Below are 20208 nucleotides of genomic sequence, written 5' to 3' on the forward strand. Positions count from 1 at the left end.
ACAGTGCTGCACGTTAACTTTTGTCTGCACATTGTTTTTGTCGCCATTGTTGCTGAGTCTGAGGTGCGAGTCATGCGTTCTCGCTCCGCCTCCACCTCAGGTACCGAAATTTGGCACCATTTCATTTTAAGTGAATCGGTACTCGGTAGTACCGACGTGAATCGGTACCAAGTACAAAAAGTACCGAGTTTCTGTACCCAACCCCATTTAAGAGCTAACCAAAGCAACAAGATCAAAATAAATTTTGCATTTAAGTAATACAATAGCTCATGTGCTGAATATCACATCATCTGTTAGGAGGAACCTAACTGACATAAGTCCATATATTCTGTACTGTCCTTGAATCAGGTTGCAACAGACCAGGGCAGCCCAATGCTTCACTCTGCCATCTGTTTCCCCTCTGACACCACATTGCCAAATTCCTCTCAGTGGGTTACTTGTGCCTAATAAGCCAAGTAGCTGTTGTTGCTTTTAAACAAACATCCTCAACTGTTAACTCGTAGTCATACAAGTGAGGAGCATTTCACAACAAAACACTGCAGCTAATTCCTTGCATTAGCCTCCCTGTGAGAGGGAGCTCATGAAAGACTAAGCTGCAGATAAATGCTTCAAGTGTTACCTCTGCACTGTGACTGAGGAATGTTGAAAATGTGTAAATACTCAAGATAAGTTCTTACAGCACAGCATCTGACAATGTTTATTTCTTTCTTTTCCTGTCGTGGGCTTTGTCTTTTCGTGCAGCCCACCCACGCATTCTCACATCTCTGTGTCTACTCCTTGATGATTCAGTGTTAAAGGGAGGGGAAAGTCACAAAGCATGCCAGGCTGCCAACACCTTTAGTCTATTAGTGGGAGTACAAGAGGAGCCTGCCGTTTCCCCAAGGCTGCTGCAACTGCCCTTAAAGGGAAAGTCCACCCTCAGATTCACTCCTGCAGTTAGATACAATCAATCTGGGAGGCTGAGTGCAATTCAGTTGAGTCTCACTTGAGATTTAACATCACTGTTTCAAGGAAGATATTACCATAACAGCAGCTGCAAAGACCAATAGAGACAGACAGGCAACCAGAAAATTGAAATAACTGATTAACTACAATCATCTATAATATAATACTGAACAGAATGTGTCAAGTTCTGCAGCAAATGAAAGAAAGCAAAGCAGGTGATGAATCAACACTGAGAAAGACAACTATGACAGGTGGGATACACAGAGGTGGAGGGTGAGAAGGACAACAGATGCGCCACTGGTATCATCATGTTAGTCAAGGTTAACCAAATTTTATAGCTCTCTTCTTAGATAGGAAATAATTTGTGCTTTATATAAAAATGTGAAAAATACATAAGAGTAGGGTAACAACGGTATGAGATTTTCACGGTACGAAAATAATCTCAGAAAATAACGCGCAAAGGATGATATGACCCTCAAAGGAATGAAAACGGAAGGGTTATTTATGGTTAAACAATTGTTTTATTACTATTACTTAAACTTGAAACCATTTATTTTGTTAATGGAAGTATGCATAAAAAGTCTCCTCTTAAAAAAAACAAAAATAAAGGGGAGATTCAACATCCAGTTGCAATTTTTTCCCAATATTGTAGATAAGCAATGTACACGATGTTATTGTCAACAGTCAACTTTTATATCATGCTATACCTTGAAAGCAGTATATTGCTGGAACCCTACATACGAGCTGATGGTGGTTAGCAATGAAGCCTCACAGCAAGAGGGTGCCAGGTTCGAATCCATCAGCTGGCCGGGGCCCTTCTGTGTGGAGTTTGCATGTTCTCTCCATGTAAGTGTGGGTTTTCTGTGTGAATGTGAGCATGAATGATTGTCTGTCTCTATGTGTCAGGCCACCTCTCACCCTGAACAGGATAAGCGGTTCCAAATAATGATAATGAAAACAGTGATAATTTCTAAACAACACAAAAAATAAAGTTTGCTGAACCCCCGCCCCGTCAGCTACCGTCACACAGATTCTGATTCTGTGGGAAACACTGAAGGGGATTTTATCCATATCGCCCACGATACAAGTGCTGCATTAATTTGCAACAATATTTTTGTCTTAAATTTTCTGCGTAGCATAATTGATATACCTGTCAAAACATGGGACATAAAAAATTGAAATGGACCAAAAGCTTTGAGATGTAGTCTCTTCAGAGTTGGAGCATTATGAATGCCTGACTGATAACAAACTGCGGTTGAGATTCAGAGCAGATTCGTGTTACATCTTGCACCGGGGCTGAAATGTGTTTGTGTTAAATTAATTGAGGCTCTTCTCTCCTGTTACTGATATTGTATCCTCCTTGCAGGATATTTTTTCCATTGATCTGTTAGGGGAAGCAGAGGAGGCTGAGGCCGCTCTCCATGGAGCGACAATGAAACCAAACCACATCAACACTTAATAACGAGGGCGACTCTGCACCTCATGAAGCCCTGCTGTGAGAGGTCTGGGATACTGGTAAGGAAAAGAAAATATCAGGAAACCTGGATCCTGCAAAGTTTCCTCTCACTTCTCAGTCATTTCTGCTCTGACATTTAGTGCTTGATAAGAATGCCAGCCAGGTTAAAAGGTTTCTTCGATTAAATGTTCCAATGATTAGTCGATGAACGATCACTCCGTCTGGCATAGGTGGGGGAAAATGAGCTGGTGTGAGCAATCTGTCATCTGTCAGCTGAACAGAGTAAGTCTGTTGCTGCTGTCACCTCTCAAGGAAGATTGGAGGGTTTCAAAATAAACCAAATTTGGGGGTTAGCCAGGACGCCTCACCTTTTACAATATAATCAAGCTCATCGAAATGACTCTTCTCACTATATTTAGAACTCTCTCCTTCCTAGTGATGCTTGTTGAAACCATGACATCAGCAGGCTCATGTAAGTATAGCTTTACAATATGTGGACATGACCTCAATCATTTTGCTGACCTTGATATTGCCTTTGAGTTACGTGTATGTTTACATAAGAATGTCACCAGCATATTAGCCAACATGATGCCAGAGTAAACAGCAGGGTTTTCCCAACCATTATAAGACCTGGGCACAGCGATTCTCACTTTTTTTCTCTCCACCCTTGCCTACTTGCACAAATAAAACACTTCAACGATGACACAGTGTTGCTTAACGGTAGCCTGCAGCTGCACTTTTGGAGTGGAAGGGTCACAGTCCTGATAATTGTTAGCTTGCCAACCCCTGGTAAGGAGCCAAAGAGTTCATCATTTGTACTTTTATTTTCCAACGTCATCCTTCACTCAATGAATCCCCCAGCAAACAGCCCAGCTCCAAGGCCATCCATCCCCGGGAGTCGACTGCAGCACATGGGCCAGATTATGGAGGTAACCGCAGTGTTCCTGGAGCTTAACTAAACTTGGCTATTATTCACAGGAGGCATCACTTTGTTTTGTTTTTTGGCAAGATTTTTATGAAGTCTCAAACTGAGTATTTTTGTAATACTCCTATTAAGGTACTGTAATTGTATACTGTTTTGTACTTATTAACAGTTGTTAATTACTTTTTTAAAAAGATTTTTAATATTTCAATTTCAGTGTCTGAATATTCCTAATAATTAACAGCTCACTGCTCTTTGAAAGGGTGTACTTGCATTATTTTGTCTTTATAATTATGTCAGTGACATAAAATGGTCTTAAAATGACAATAATATCATTTATTGGAATTATTTCTTATCAAGTGTCCAATATGCATATAAAAAGCTCTAATTAATGGTATTCCAATATTCAAAACAAGCACTTTGACCAAACAGCCACCTCAGCACACAGTGAAGTCATTTCCATTCCAATCTATTTGATGATGCATGATACCAGCCATCTCGGCAGCAGCAGGGAAGTAGAGCTGCTTAACAACAGTGCTGATTTTGGTATGTCACGAAGGAAGAAATAAAGGAAAAGGTGGAAGAAAAACAACTGTGATAAATAAAGCACTTGTGTAATGACACACTGTAAATTAGGTGAAGTTGGGTAAAGACAGCCCTTTTAAAGATGATTTGCAGAAGCATGGTGTGTTTTAATCTGCTTTGAGGCTGGCGGACATGACTGCTCAAGTGTGGCGGTGATAAATGTTCCAGATTGTATCTTATAGTGTAGTCATTTACATAATAAGGAATGTTGTAAAGCTTGAAATGTTTTATCAATTTATCGTTACCTCTATAAAACATCAGATAATTATTAAAAAAAAACTCTGAAGTTCTTAGTGACATCTTAAGATTTTTTTATTTATTTTTTTTGACCGACACTATAAAACCCAAAGACATTTAGTTTATTAGTAGCAAAGCCAAATATATTTGAGAAGCTGGAAACAACAAATGTTTGACTTTTTTTTTTTTTTTTGTAACTAGCTGAATGACATGGTGACTGCGCATACTTCTGGGGACGATTTGGTCCCCAAATTTTTGCTGTGGAGTTAGCAACCTTGACTTTCACAATACTCTTTGGTACAGGCTGTTGCAAACACGATGCAGTGGCACAGAGGAGGAGAGACTCTGCACTGTAAGGCTCTGAGATAACATTATTTTTTCTCTTCTTAGAGGTGGTAAATTTGCAGCTCACAGCAACTTGATACAATTCAGTCTCTGGCTTTTATTTGATATCTAGTGTTGCCGAAAAATAATACTGCACACTTCCAAACCGTCATTACCGCAGTTAGCTGAACACACTGAACATCCCACTGAGCTAGGGCTGCACAATATATCATTTGAACATCACCATCGCGATGTGCGCATGTGCGATAGTCACATCACAGGACATGCAATGTTTTCTCATGTTTTTTAGAACATGTAAACTTTTGTTTTGCTTCAGAAAAGCAGCTCTGAAGAACGCTCCTTGCTTCACTCCGCTCACCTCTCTCTGTCGCTCCCTGTCTGAGCACTCAGCAGCCCCTCCCCCTCTCATGCACACGCTGCAGTCACATACTGAAAATGAGCGACATGCAAGAGGGAGAAACAGTAAAGGAGGATTTATGCCTGGTACACACTACACAACTTTTCTGCCCTTTATGAAAGTCACTATGTCACATTAGTGACATTACAAGATTGTGGAGTCATAAACGGCCCTTTTATAATGGAGTCTGTTTCAAATGAAGCTGGTAGCCTCTGCAGTTGTGGTGAGTAAAAGCCCCACCACTATTTTTTAATTTTCTTACTTTAAGTCATCTGGTGAAAATTCTTGTATTTTTTAATATCGCAATATATATTGCAAAAGAAAAAAAAATCGCAATGTCAGTTTTTTCCAATATCGTGCAGCCCTACACCGAGCCCATTCAAACTTTAAAATTTTATATTACAGTCGGGTACAGCCCTAGAGGCTTCCATATCAATGGTGAGAGATTTTTACAAGGACGACAACTCAACACATAATGAGCTGCATACATCAGCCAGCTATCACTCTTCCTGCATTGACTCACGTTTTTATGCAAAGCACCTCATGGTAGCTTGGAACTCACTCAAACACTTACTGTGTAATGTTTAGCAGGTAAGAGCAGTTTCACAAGAGAATATCAAACTTTTCTTTGCCTGGAGATGGCGCACATCAGAAGCAGCATCTACAGCTGCACCTGCTTTTCCTTTAATTGCCTAAGGGTGGGAATGTTTGGACTGCAGCTGAAAAACCTGCAGGTCTGAAACTTCTGCTGGAGCTCTGCATTATAGCAGCTGATACTGGATTGGCCTGGTTTCTGGTGCTCTGCATCAATGACACTGTGTCCTTTTGACACAGTGACCACACTTTCCCCTGGAAACAGACTGAGACTGATGTTTTAGGGTGTTTCAATTAGGGCTGCATCTCCTCCACTGTATTTTAGCATTTTTATCATATTTCTCTGAGTCATGTCCTGACTAGGATGAGTAGCAACACTGTTCGCCAAACATTTTTTGACAAATAACAATTCTGTGCTCAAAGTTAAAAATAGAAGGTTGTTGCTAAAACAGGAAGATGACATATCGTTGTAAGATAGCATCATAGCCTTAGTTATATCTCTCTGTGTAGCTGTGTCCTCCACCTTAGTTTAGTGTCTTGTTTATTTTCATAATGGCATTTGTAGCCTATGCGCAGTGAATGGCTGCAATCAACATGGTCAATTATGCCTCTTATGCACTGTCTCTCAGCCTCAGCAGACTGAGGTCCATCTGAAATGCAGTTTAAGGGCGTGTTGACAGTTTGTACCGTCCAACAGCACCAGCCCCTAACAGACGCTGGGAAGCGCACAACTTTCAGTCAAAAAAGTCAAAAAGTCCAATTAGAATAACTGTCTGGGGCAGTGTCAGTGCTGAGCTGAGGTGAGAGCGACCAATGCTGGTGGACGATGCACCTCCAAAATGTCCAATAACTCTGTTTCAAACAGCAGACTTCGGCAACATATGTATCCTTCCTTTGGTGCACCATGTCCGGCATGCTGTGGTGCGGCTTTCCAGCGCAGCAGCCAGACAGCCCCTCATCACTACACAATCGACAGCCGGAGATGGAAAATAAGGGAGCGAGTAGACAAGAGTCGGCATGTTGTCCTTATTGTTGTCTTATTTGTACTCTGATAAACAGAAAATTCATCAAAGTAAATACCATATTATGCTATGATTATGGACGTTATGTTCTTACATTAAACACACCCCAACCCTCTGTTGAGAAAGAACATTAACCGTTTAAACGAAGTGCAGTTGCCCTAGTTCAAATGGTGTTTTTTTCACCTGCTAAAACTTAACACATGAGAATACATAAGAAGGAACACTTGTTTCTGATTGTTAAAATACAGACTATCACCAAAAAGTTCCAGTGAAAGTTATCAGTTGCTTCCATCCTAAAACATCTGCACTGACATTAACTTTCAAAAACTCACAACATTCAGCATGTCACCAATATCCAGGACTTAAGAATAATAATATTAGGACCCTGAATTACAATGATAAGGAGAAACAGAGGTCATCGCCGCAGCCATGCCTGTGCAACTCTAGTCTCCAACTGTCATTCTCTTACTGACAAATGATCCATCCCTTATTAAATTCCCAAACAGATCAGTGATCTGGTACTTTCCTGAACTTCCACACAACTGCAGGATCAATCAGCAGGACTGTGGCCATTACCCTATCCACAACCTCTGCCCCTCAGGCTCTGTCATAAATCGCATGCTATGAAAAAACCCAGTCAACCTCTAGCTAGACTGTATGACAGGGAGAAAGACCCATTGTAGTGTGAGTGAAGTCATGATTCAGTATGTACAAACTAATCCAACAGTGTGACTGTCTGCTTCTTAAAGTAATACTTTGCAGATTTTTAACCAGCTTTGTATCATCACAATGTGGGTAGTGTGTGTAAATGAATTATGTAAAACTTCCCTTTATCTTGCCAGCACCCAGATATTCCATTTTCGCATCATCCAGCGGATTTTCGCTTTTCTTAGGCTGTTGCTCGAATTATGGATTGTACTTCAGCATTTTTGGATGCCCACCACCATGGACACAAAGAGAATAAACAGGATATAGAGATAGGCAGCTCTCTCTTTCTTAAATTTTTAGGTCAAACTCTGATCAAACTATGAGACGCGGAAGTGCTGATGAAATATAAACCAAGATTCTGTTACTATGTTGCCCATCTCTCGCCTACAATTTCTTCATCTACATATTTTGGTGCACTGTTTGGCTGTAATACAATAATTTCTGAACAGGAAGAGGGCGCCATACTGTTTCCTGTATTGTCTGACTGAAAAATTAAAAATGGTAAAACTAAGCAGTGCTGATCAAATATAAACCAAGATTCTGTTACTGTGTTGCCTATGTCTCACCTCAAATGTTTTCAGAAACATATTTTAGTGCACTGTGTAACTGTAATACAAGATCATTTGTTACCAGCTGGCCACCAGATCGTTTTCAGGGGGGCAATTTGTGTTACATTAACCACTATTGGGGGCATTTATTGGTCCATTGGGGAGCAGTGCATTCTGCCAGTTATAGGTTTTCTAACTATTGAGCAAAAGCAATTGCCACAGCCCCTTTCTATGTTTTCTCTGGTCACATAGCACCAATTTTAAAAGTATCTGAGTTCTTGTACTGCACAGAGAGTCAAATTTTGTGAAAAGACCACATTTCCAGTATTGAAATACTTGTTTAATAGGCCTACATTGCCTACTGTTCTTTTGCATCCAGGCATTATCTGCAGAGATTACAGAGCAAATAAACTAGGGATAAGGACAAACACAGTTGTCCTCCTCCCCCATTATTTGAACAAACCTTGAGTCAACCTTGGTTCCCCGAGGGATTTCATTTGCTTACGCACCTGTCACACTGTTTATGACCTGCAGGGACCTGGTCTGCGTGTTCAGAATGGATGGTGTGCAATTAAAGCTGAGACGATCTGACATTTCTTTAGACAGGAAAAACCCAGCCCCTTGGCAAGATCCATCTCCTTTAATGTTTGTTTAATCACTGAGCCTGTAGCAACGGAAAAACAGTTGTCTGACTTGAGTTGTATTATATTCAGTCAGCCTAAATGTTTGAACCAAATTAATGAGGTGTTTGTTATGCCTGTGTCCGTTTTTCCACATAAAATATTACACTCACATGAAATCACAAGCAAAGGATAAGGAAGGGATAATGACCCAAGGGTTGAATAACACAGGGAGTGGTTGCTTTATTGTGATTCTTTAACAACGTTAGATTACCTTGTTAAAGGATATTAAATAAAACTGCCCTGCTCTGACTTGCGACAAGGAAACTGCTTTTTGCATAGCAAGATGTTATCATGACTTATATTAAACTGATATCACGTCACTGTCAGTTCCAACGAAAACGAAGGAACAGCAGGCAGCGGGTTTCTCAGCTTAAATGAAAGGTCAGCATTTGCAAAAATAATTAGCTGCGTAGTTTCAGGTTCTGCCGATGACAAGAGCTTCTCAGTTGTGCAAGGCTGATAATGCACAACCAACTCATGGGCAACTATCTCAGGGGAGCAGCAGAACCAGGCTGCTGACATTAGTCTTTCAAACAAACACACAAACTTTACCAAATGAAGATAATTAACATTCTGACATTTACAAAGACAAAGACTCATGGGAGCTTTAAGTGGCACTGCATTTGGTACAATATACATATATCTGTAGCCACCATTAAAAATAAGTTACTCAACTTTTGTTAGCAGTCCTCAATACCCATTTAACTTGGGACAAACCAGAAGAACAGCTGAAACCTACAAAGACTGGGCAACAGGGGTGGAAAAGATCAATTCTGAAGCCCATTTTACATTGCCTCTTCAAGGCAGAAATTTCACGTTGTTATGCCACCTCACCGTTGTTCTGCAGAACCATCCTGCTTTCTCTGTCATCAACTGGGTAAACTGACTCACTCCCCATCCCCAGAAACGACTCACTGTCAATAAACTCACAGTGTCAGCCCATGTCTCACCAGAGCACACATGCAGTTCACACAGGAAGTAGTCACATTTCAAACCACAGCAGTCCTGCCCACATGCATCGAAATAAGTTTGTTTCAATAGCCCCTGTTGAAGCAATGCAACACTCACATAAATCAACCTCTCCTCCACGGTGCAGCTGAGAACCAGCAGATGTACTCACTATCACAGTGCAGGGGGTATAAAAAGTAATTGACACAACACTAATCACTTAAGTGACTGGCTGAGAAACACAGTGGAGTAAATCTGCCAATGACTAGACAGTGCATGAGTGTGTGATAGGGGGAGGGATGCCTGTGTACTGAGTGGGCAGCCTTTTTTCAACTAGTATGAATACAATTTGTAAGGCAGTGAGACACAATCTGGGCCAGGGTTGTCAGTGTGGGAGTGTTGCTCTGGAGACTGTTTTGATTCTGCTTCTTACAGGACTCAACTAGGCTAATGGTTTGCATGTTTTCACCCTACAGTGTTCACCATAAATCATACATTATTCACTACTGATTACTTAAAATCATACTGGAATGTGTTTTCCAGTTGTCCAGAGAGGCAGTGAACTCTCTCATTTTACTGTGCTATCACTTATCAACGTTCTGGGACATGAAACTTGCTTATGACAGGTAATCCATCACCACAATCTTTTGTTTTTGCTCCTGTCAAAGATGATATTGTTGACATGGTAATGTAGTAGTAGCCTAAGTGAAGACTGAACCGAGCAAGTTTTGAGTCTCTGGAAGTTCATTTTCATGCTACACTGAAATGAATACAAACCAGTGGCTGCATGGAAGTCAGGTATACCTCCAATGGGGGAAATGATAATCAACACATCATTTTTTTTCATTAAACATATTTGCAATGCAGCTACTCACAGGAAATGTAAACCAGTCATTGGTTTTAACTCAGTAAAGCTACACAGATAAAGAAACTGTAACATTCCGATCTCTGAATAAAGTTCTGTGCAATAGCTCGTTCAATAAGCTTGTTTGAAGTTTGCTACACAACATTTGTCGAAGGATGTAAATCAGAATGTAGTGTGTTTAGAACAGATATCAGATTTCTCAGTTACATTTCTACGCACCATGTTTGGAGGAGTAATGGCTCTGCAGGTGACCCTGAAATATACGACACAAGTTTGGAAGTGGAAGCATCAGCATATGAAGCTGTTTCTCTTCGTATGTTACCAGCAGAATCCAAATGATCAAAAGGAAGATGGATGGAGCTACGTACCAGGAAATTCTTGAGAAGAATCTGTTGCCATCCACTAGGACAATGATAACGAGATGCAGCCGGACCTTCCAGCAGGACAAACATATCGAAAACATACGCAAAGAAGACCCTCTATTGGTTCCAGAGGAAGAAAATACAGGTGTTGGAACAGCCCAGTCAATCATCTGATTTAAAGCCAAAAGAATACTTGTGGAAGGAACTGAAGATTAAGATTCACCAAAGACTGTCTGAGTGAGAGAATGGGCAAAATCCCACCTGAACACTGAAGTTTCTTTGTACAGGAAGCATATTGAAGCTGTCATTGAAAACAAAACCTTCTACACCAGCAGGGCTTGACACTAACTTTTTTTCCCAAGGAGCACATGTGCTCCTAAGTTGAAAAAGTAAGGAGCGCACAAAGAACTTTAGGGGCACAATGTAAATTGATCAAATAATGTGTTTTCCGTAATAAACGTGATGCAAATAGACATTTACAAGCAAAATTATTTGATGAATTTGTATACAAAATGTAAAGAAAGGTGAAATCATCAAGTTTTGAAAAAATATTGCAATTTAATTTTGTCTTTAATGTTATTATCTTATATATATATTATCTTTGCAATATAATTTTCTTATATAATGTTATTACTATCCTAAAACATTCTTGGTGTCCTTTGAAACTCTGCAGGACTTATTTCCACCCTGCCCAGCAGCGGTACCGTGGCAAACGGTCCCTAACTGCGGGGAGAACGGAGCCTCTTTTCCCGGTCCCTCTTCTCCGCCACATTTTGACTTATTCCCACCCAGCCGACAGCCTGGCCGTGGAGAAAGGTCCCTAACTGCATCAATAAGTGATTAACATAGGGGGGATCAAAATAAAATAAATAAATAAGATAAAAATCAACCAGCCACCCTCCTCCCCTGACAGTCCCTTCATAAGTAAAGAACCCTAAAGTGCGGTGAGGTTTACAGGGTTACCTGCCACAAGAGAGAAATGTTAACGGCTCGTTTCTCCTCTGACACGCTACATACCTGTGTGCCACCACGGCTCGGTTGTCCAGGTACTTCTGGGCAGTCATGACACCAACGAAAGAGGAAATTACTGGACCTTCTCTGTCGCGGTAAGCCGTTATCTTGCGCACTATGATCCTCTGCCGTATTCCTGTCTGTGACCCCCGTTCAACCCACAACCGCCGTGATAATAGGGGCGCCCCAGCGCCCACTCCACTAACTTGACGTGGAAATGAGTGGTAGTCTAGAAAACTGGCGAGTTTTTTTTTTGTTGTTGTTAGTTTGTTTTGTTTTTTTTTGGCACATAGATTGCGCCCTGGGCGGTCGCTCACATTGCCCATAGCAAAAACTGTCCCTGCCTACGCCATACTTTGACATATTTCCACCTGCCAACAGTGGGACTTATATTCATTATGCCGACAGTGGCTTGGAAAACCGCCCATGACCGTGTCACGAGAGGGAAGAGGGAAGAGGGAAGGCGGCTGGAGTTCCTTCAATATTTGCAGTTAGATTATCATATTTTTTTACTGACAAAAATATAGGCTGCTTCGGCTGATTTTTTTATGCGCACATGTGCCCCTAAATATTTTTTACAGTTCGCACACACCTATTTTTAGTCGCAAATGCGAGTGAAACGCTCGCACTGTCGAGCCCTGACCAGAATACATTTCGGTTAGTGTACTAACAATACTTTTTTTCCCTGTGTCATTCCACTTTATTCCACATTTCTTTATGGATTGGAATGTTACAATGACAATCCACATAATTTTAATAAAGTTAATAATTTTAATTAAGTTAATATCAATGGCTAGACTAAATTTCATGTGAATAGCTGCATTGGAAATATTCTTAATGCAAAAAATTGGCATGTTGAAATTGTTATGTCCCTCTCTGTATACTGATGCAAATATTTTGAAGTTTTAAAAAAATCCTGTACCAAGCGGCTACATATAGTAAATTTTAAAATAAATATAATGTTCCACTACAATTGTGATGCAGATCCTTTAGTTTATTTTTTGTTTGTTATTTTTAAGCAATTCTTGATACTTAGTGGCCAACATAATACAACAATATCAATCTCTTTTAGTAAGTAAGCCAATATTGGCTAAGTATTAGTAAAGTAATATCACCTAGCCTGCTCTACTATGTTCGCAGCAATCAAAACCCCTCCTCCCAGTTGCATTGCTCTTTCATAATAATTTGGTTATTACTGTTATTTTAGTTATTACTGTAAAATTTCAAAAGTGAATGGCAGCTATTTTTGCTGGGCTGCAATTAATGATCATTTCATACAGATTAATCTGTCAAGTTCAATTACGATGTCTACAAATGTCAAGTTTTGTCCAACCAACAGTCCATCACTTCAAACTGTGACATTTACAATGACATAAACAGAGAAAAGCTGCAAATCATCATTTGGAAGACCTGGAATCAGAGTTTGGTATTTTTGCTTTGAAAATAGCATTAATTAGTTGATTATCAAAATATTTGATACTGTTCTGTCAATCAGCTGATCAGCTCATTGTATAATCAACATCTCTGAGTGTTAGAGGCCAGACTGACACTTGGACATGTCATCATTTGAGGTTTCTGCAATGTGTTTCATCATGTTTCAACGTTTCATCATGTTGGCGATTGTTTCCCTTTACAGGAAACTAGCTTGCTGAACATTAGTGATGCAACCAAAAAGCCATAAACCGATTAGCACAACAACAGGAAATTAAATTATTACAATAATGATTATCTATTATTTTTTAACTGATGAAAGCAGTTGCAGGTTGCCGGCTCACAGACAGCATGTTGCTTTTCTGTTTATTATCAGTTGGTCATTTGGATGAAAAAGAGCTAGTCTGCATTGAAAACTTTGAGCTTTGCCTGCGTGCAGTTACACTACATCTAACAAGACACACATAGGCCCACTCATTTCTCAGAGATACAGCAGCTCACCAGAAAAACCTGACCAATGTGGAGGTGGTAACCAAACTTGTTGGCTCAGAGCTCAATTGTTCCTGGACACTTCTCATTATCACTCATGTTTTCTTGTTTCCCATCAATTTGTACAATGTTACTTCCCTTGTGCTCGGTAGCTTTAACTCAAATAAAATTGCCAATGCTATAAAAAGCAGTAAAGAACAAAAAAATATTGTGATATAAGCTGGAAACCAGGGATACTCAACTTGATTTGCGTCAGGGCAATTTTTGCAAAATGACATAAGTTTAAGGGCCAGTCAGCATGCAGGGGCATCTCTAGGATTTGATGACATTTGGAGCTTAGCCTGGACATCTGTAAGGGGATCCGGGGATCCTCCTCTGGTACTTTTTATTTTTATAAACAGGCTCTATTTCGATGCTTTTTTATGCACTCCGGCACCTTAAGCTGCTTTCACACCGCTGTGCGATAACTCGCAGCCTACAGTAATTTTCATGAGGGGAAAGCGGCAGAGAGAAAGCAGAGGCACCAACATGGCAGTATGAAGCAGTTGACGCCCACCTGCAGTTGTACAACACAACACTTAACACAGCAACTTATAAGGACAACTACAAGAAAAACTGGGCCTGCAATAACACTTCCACCAAATTTCAGATGACTGGTAAATTGTCCAAATATGTAGAAATCTTTGGTAATTTCAGGGATTTCCATTGTTTCGCTACAGTATGCTGATGTTTACATGGTGCCAAGCTAGCTTGCACCTCTAACAGTGATGTTCTCGAAGCAGCTGCCCATCATCACAGCTTGACCAATGAGGCATAGAAAAGTTTTGATCTGTAAAACAGACTTGATGGGAGAAACCTATGCTTACAAACATTTTGGAGACAGGAAATTGGTGATGCAGATGGTGAGGTGGAAGCCTGATTGTAGAATATTTTTTGGCGCACACCATTTTTGGCTTTTGTCTGTGCGTACATTTTTAGTACGGATCCTATGCACTGTTTTATAAATGAGACCCCTGGACTGTAGCAGCAGCAGCTGCTTTTATGAATACTTAGCTTTTATGAGGAAGGCTCTTACGGGTAGGTTGTTGTCAAGGCAGTTGCCACGCAACTTAATATGTATTAGAAGTACAAAAAAAATAAAAAATTCTCAGTGTGAGGCTAAGTATCACTGCTGTAAACTTTGTAGATGCGGACAATGACATAAGCACAGTTGAAGACTTTGTCCTCTCTCACAATCAGTCAACAAACTGTCATCAATCAATCAAGTGTTTCACAGTGAAAACAAGCTGTGCAGATCTACTGACATCTGTGCCCATCAGCACTACCATTCTGGGAAATTTGATGAATGGGGGCCCCCATGTCAGTAAGTCCTTGAGCAGTAAGCGCTGTTTTGAGCAACTTCATAAATATGAGCCCAGTTCTGCAGTTGAAACCCTGGCTGGGCTCAGCGGTCAAACAGCTGCTGGCCTGAATGTAATAATTGTGATGCAGCAGTGGGTGTCCTTTTCAGACAAGGAAATGAGAGTATAAGAGAGTTTGAGTCCAACTGATCCAGCTCTGCAGCTGTGGAAGCCGACCCACTGAGAACGGCCAGCACTGAGATATACACTGAATTCAACTGAACTTGAGTCTTTTTCCCCCCCAGACCACCTGCACACAGCAGATGTGCTCCTGGCTACCAAGACACTGGTAGTCTATGCCCCTCACTGGCCACTAGGAACTGTTCACTCAACTTACTGCTACAAAGTAATTTTTTTAGAGACGTTCATCTTTGTAGGCCTGCAGACTACAATTGTATCTTTCATTTTTTAAATCCACTGAACTTTTTTTCTGAGAGATGAGCCACATATTTCCTATATTTTCTTGCTAGTCTTGACATCTTCTATAGCAATGGAGATGAATATGAACCTATCAGTGGTGATAATCATTTCACTAAGCAGCCTGGGAAACTGTGGTAGGTTAACACACTACTGTCTGAAGAAAGATGGAAACATTAAATGTGAATTTATTTGAATTTTGCACATAATTGAGAGCCCATCTCTCTGGTTCAACAACAGGATAAAGTGTAACTTGTTAGGCCTCTGTCAGGACCTAGGAAAGAAAATAATCCAGTATGTGTGGACCTCAAATTAAGATATTGTGCAGGCTGCTTTGCATGAGCTTGACCAATGTGATTAACTGAGGCCGGGTCATTTTTTCCAACTCTTGCTGCACCCGCAGGCCCAAACACGTACATATGTAAGCCCAACACATTCCATTATCCATTGTTAGAAGTAACCTCAAACCAAACTCTATTAAAATACTGTATTAAAAGATGACTTGTTCATCAGCAAAGCAGCACAGTTCAAACAAAGTCAATGTAAGGTTCCGTATATGAGATGGTCTTCTGATTAAATCGGCATACGGATATAAACCACCAAGGCTGCAAATGTACATAAAATCTAAACTTAAGATTTGGTTTAAAGTCAGCTCAGCTGTGTCTCTTTAGGACAGAAAGAGGTAGTAAGAATATCACCGAGGACATGTTTTAAGTTGAATTTAATAGAAACGGGTACTGCCTGGTGGCCCAGCCGTATGGAGTTGCCTCTTTTAACATTTGTAAAATGTCTTCACTGATCCTCAAGGTGTGTAACCTAACTACGTTTGTCGATAAACAACGCAAATTTGTTCAGCGCAACGGTATCCTGAGGGCGGCATGTAACGGTGCTATTTGTCAACATACATCCCTGCTACATGTATTTACTTGACATGAGCTTAAATTACGATTATATCAATCGGGGTCTTCTTTCCAGTCTTGAAAGGTAACATGACAAACACTAGCAATTATGTAACCCGTGTTTATGAGGAAAGGTAGCTGTGATAAAGCTAAGAAAACGTCGTATTACGTTTACTCAAACCCGCCAGCCAAAAATGTGCGTTTTATTGTCGCAGCTCCTGGGCGAAAGGGAAGGAGAGGAGAGGGACATTGCAACAACACAACAGCGCCAAAAACCTACCTAATGCTGCGGATACGGCGCAGGAGACTCGGGTCTGTCGGTCAGACAACCTCCGCGGAATCCAGTGCCAATGTCCGGACAGTCCTGCCGTCCTCTCGAGTCACTTTGGGGGCATTTTCTGTGTACGCAGACCGTGTCTGTCGCACGGTGGTCAGGCTTGTTGCGCTGGTAGACTGAAGGTGATACCATCCAGACTGCTACAACTGGGCTGCTCAACTGGTGTTGAAAGACGAGCTGTGATTAGTCTATAATTCAGAGAGGGTTGTGTGTCAGAGCTGCTGATTGGTCACACGGTGTAGGGCGGAACTACAGGAGATTTAAAAGCACAGTAGCCTACATTTATGATGCATCTCAGGTTCAGCGAGAAGGCAATGATCAATTAAACGTAATTATATCTATTATATAGATATATATCACAGTATTTCGAAATTTTCAACAAAATACAATACTAAAATACCAAATTATTAAATGAACTACAGTTAATTTCAGTGGTGTAAAGTAACCAAGTGCGTTTACTCAAGTAGCTACTGTACTTAAGTACCATTCTGAAGAACTTGTACTTAACTTTAGTATTTCCATTTTATGCCACTTCACACTTCTACTCCAGTACATTTTAGGGCCAAATACTGTACTTTTTAATCCACTACATTTATGTGACAGCTATGATACTTTGCAGATGTATGTTATTAATGCAAAATATACATCACCTAATGAATCATGATATAATATTAGGAATGGTACCCAGCAGTATATAAAGTAACTAAAATGAGCTCAACTTTTTCCAGCTGCAACATTAAAGTAATGACCACATTAATGCAACAATAAGTATAATCCAGTTATATTATTATGAAACTGGCCATTCAGCAAAGAGAGTACTTTTACTTTAGGTACTTCAAATATATTTTGATGATGCTAATACTTATGTAGCCTACTTGTACTTAGGTAAATCTTTTAAGGATTTTGCAGGACTTTTACTTGTGACTGAGTATTTATATATGGTGGTATTGCTCCTTTTACTTAAGTACACGACCCTGCTGATTAATCGTTTGGGATTTTTTTTTTTTGATGATGATTTTTGTGTTGGGTCTCATGAGTACAAGAATAATTTTGAACACCAAGAGCCTCGCTCTTGCTACATATATCATAGTCAGTCATGTGATGAAAACTGAATCATTTGAGTTTTGCATGTCTGTGGTTAGCCTCAGGTGTTGTTCCCCACCTAAATACCATAGCCATATAACGCCTGTGAACATGATGAACTTGAAGCCATGCAGGTGTCAATGCCATAAACTGGTGTCATTAAACAGAACAAAGAATATTCCTACAAAAACAGTCCTCCTTAAAAACACACGTATGTTTGTAAATAGACAGTTACAACATAAGCACATGAGAGACCATTAGCTTAATACATAAAACAGTCAAAATCATGGTTGCATTAACATGATACAGGGCCCTGCCATGCCACTGTGGCTTCTTTGCCCAGTATTGGCTTAGTGGCAGGTCACCAGATACCCATTAATATTTCTACTATTTCCCAGATGTATACAGGAGGCAACCTCCTGGGCTGAAAAATGAAGCCAACACAGATGTACCAAAAACGGTAGTTCTTTCAATTGCCACTAGAGGCTGGCTCCAAAAGGGAATCAGTCCCCATAGGCCCCCATGTTAAAGCTATAGTGCGTAACTTCTACAGGTCCGTAAATGTCCGTTTCACCCAAGCCACTACTAGAGGAGATGACACAATGCTGATTAAGCCAATCGGCTCCTCTAACATCTCGCGGTATTTTTCAATATATATCATTTTTAGTATGCGTGTCGACCGGCGACATTCCCGTGCTGGCGCACAGGAAATGCTTCCTCACAACAAGAAGGGAGGGGGAGGAAGAGCGGAGAGTGTCATAGCAAGAGGTAGAGTGCAGGTAGAAAGAGAAAGCAACATGGAGGAGAAGCGGCTGAGACACGGTTCAGAAGTGGATCCTACCACAAAGAAAAAGCCTGGACATTCAGCTGAAGGTTTATTAGCAAAGAAGGAAAGTGACCGACGGAGAAGACAAACAAGGATTTGTATTGGCGTCGCTTTTCCTCGGTGGAGAGCCCTGAAGGAAGAAATTGGGCTGAGGGCAGACACGGATGTTGCCTTGCTGCTGTTGGATAAGTAAGTGACTTGGTTTATAATTATATTATGAATAGTATGAGTTGCTGTTACATGTACTGGACCTAGTACTTTATTATTTTCTTGGAAATGGTGCTATGAACATAATGTAATGTTAGCAGCCTGATGTTCGCCACGTTGTGTAGCATTGTGTACATGGTGTGAAGCGAGTGTTACTCTGTGAACACGGTGTGAAGCGAGTGTTACTCTGTGTACACGGTGTGTGGCGACTGGCGAGTGTTACTCTGAGTACACAGTGTGTGGCGAGTGTTACTCTGTGTACACAGTGTGTGGCGACTGGCGAGTGTTACTCTGTGTACACGGTGTGTGGCGACTGGCGAGTGTTACTCTGTGTACGGTGTGTGGCGACTGGCGAGTGTTACTCTGTGTACACGGTTTGTGGAGAGTGTTACTCTGTGTACGGTGTGTGGCGACTGGCGAGTGTTACTCTGTGTACAGTGTGTGGCGACTGGCGAGTGTTACTCTGTGTACACGGTTTGTGGCGAGTGTTACTCTGTGTACACGGTTTGTGGCGAGTGTTACTCTGTGTACGGTGTGTGGCGACTGGCGACTGTTACTCTGTGTACAGTGTGTGGTGACTGGCGACTGTTACTCTGTGTACAGTGTGTGGCGACTGGCAAGTGTTACTCTGTGTACACGGTGTGTGGCGAGTGTTACTCTATGTACACGGTGTGTGGCGAGTGTTACTCTGTGTACACGGTGTGTGGCGACTGGCGAGTGTTACTCTGTGTACATGGAAGTGCCGCCGGCTTATTAGTTGTAATAACACATTATCCGCTGGGAGGCGACAGAAGTTACGCACTATAGCTTTAAAATGCCGAAACAAACATGTTTACAGCCTGGTACAAAAAATGGTTTTGGTCTCTATAGCCAATTTCCACCTTCATGACAACTGTAGGCGACTGAAGTTTTATATAAGTCACCCGTTCATGTTTTTTTTAAGGCTTAGAGTTATGCATTAATAAGGGTGGGCGAGTTCGGCATTTCAGCTGTTGCAGTCTTATTTTTTTTGACTCAGAAGTGTATTTGGATGAGGGGGTGGAGCTGTGGAGGAGTGAGGTGTGGCTCTGACTCGCAGAGTGCAGCAACGCCTCGTAGACAACCAATATCAATTAAGCGGCCCGCCCTTAAATATGCATAACTTTGGGCCTTTATAAAATGTAAACATAAATTATTAAAAAAAAAAAAAACTCATCCCCCTGCACAGTTGTCATGATTGTTGAAATTAGCTAGGCTGTAAATTAGCCAGGCTGTAAACATGTTTATTTCTGCTGTAAACTCCATTTTTCAGCTTTGGAGGTTGCACACAGTAGGTGACATCATGGTAGCTATGTCCATTATTTTTTATAGTCTTTGGGTGTATATAATAAATACATTTCATACTCAAAACTTAAAACTACATTTTGACACAGCCATTTTATCATGTCAGTGATATACGTTTTGTTGTGCACATTACAAAACAAATTTTCCAATAAATTAGTACAAACCCAC

At 40.8% G+C, this 20208-nt stretch overlaps 1 protein-coding gene across 2 annotated transcripts in view; it reads right to left on the reverse strand.

The window, feature by feature from the left end:
* tpst1 (tyrosylprotein sulfotransferase 1) overlaps nucleotides 1-16759 on the reverse strand; it is a 74378-nt gene extending 57619 nt beyond the window's left edge. For both annotated transcript variants that reach the window (XM_050073250.1, XM_050073241.1), the window contains exon 1: nucleotides 16545-16759. The gene's annotated coding sequence lies outside the window, so the exon portion shown is untranslated. The remainder of the gene's footprint in view (nucleotides 1-16544) is intronic.
* Between the last annotated feature and the right edge of the window lie 3449 nt (nucleotides 16760-20208).

Source organism: Epinephelus moara, chromosome 2 (assembly GCF_006386435.1).
Source record: "Epinephelus moara isolate mb chromosome 2, YSFRI_EMoa_1.0, whole genome shotgun sequence".
Taxonomy (NCBI): domain Eukaryota; kingdom Metazoa; phylum Chordata; class Actinopteri; order Perciformes; family Serranidae; genus Epinephelus; species Epinephelus moara.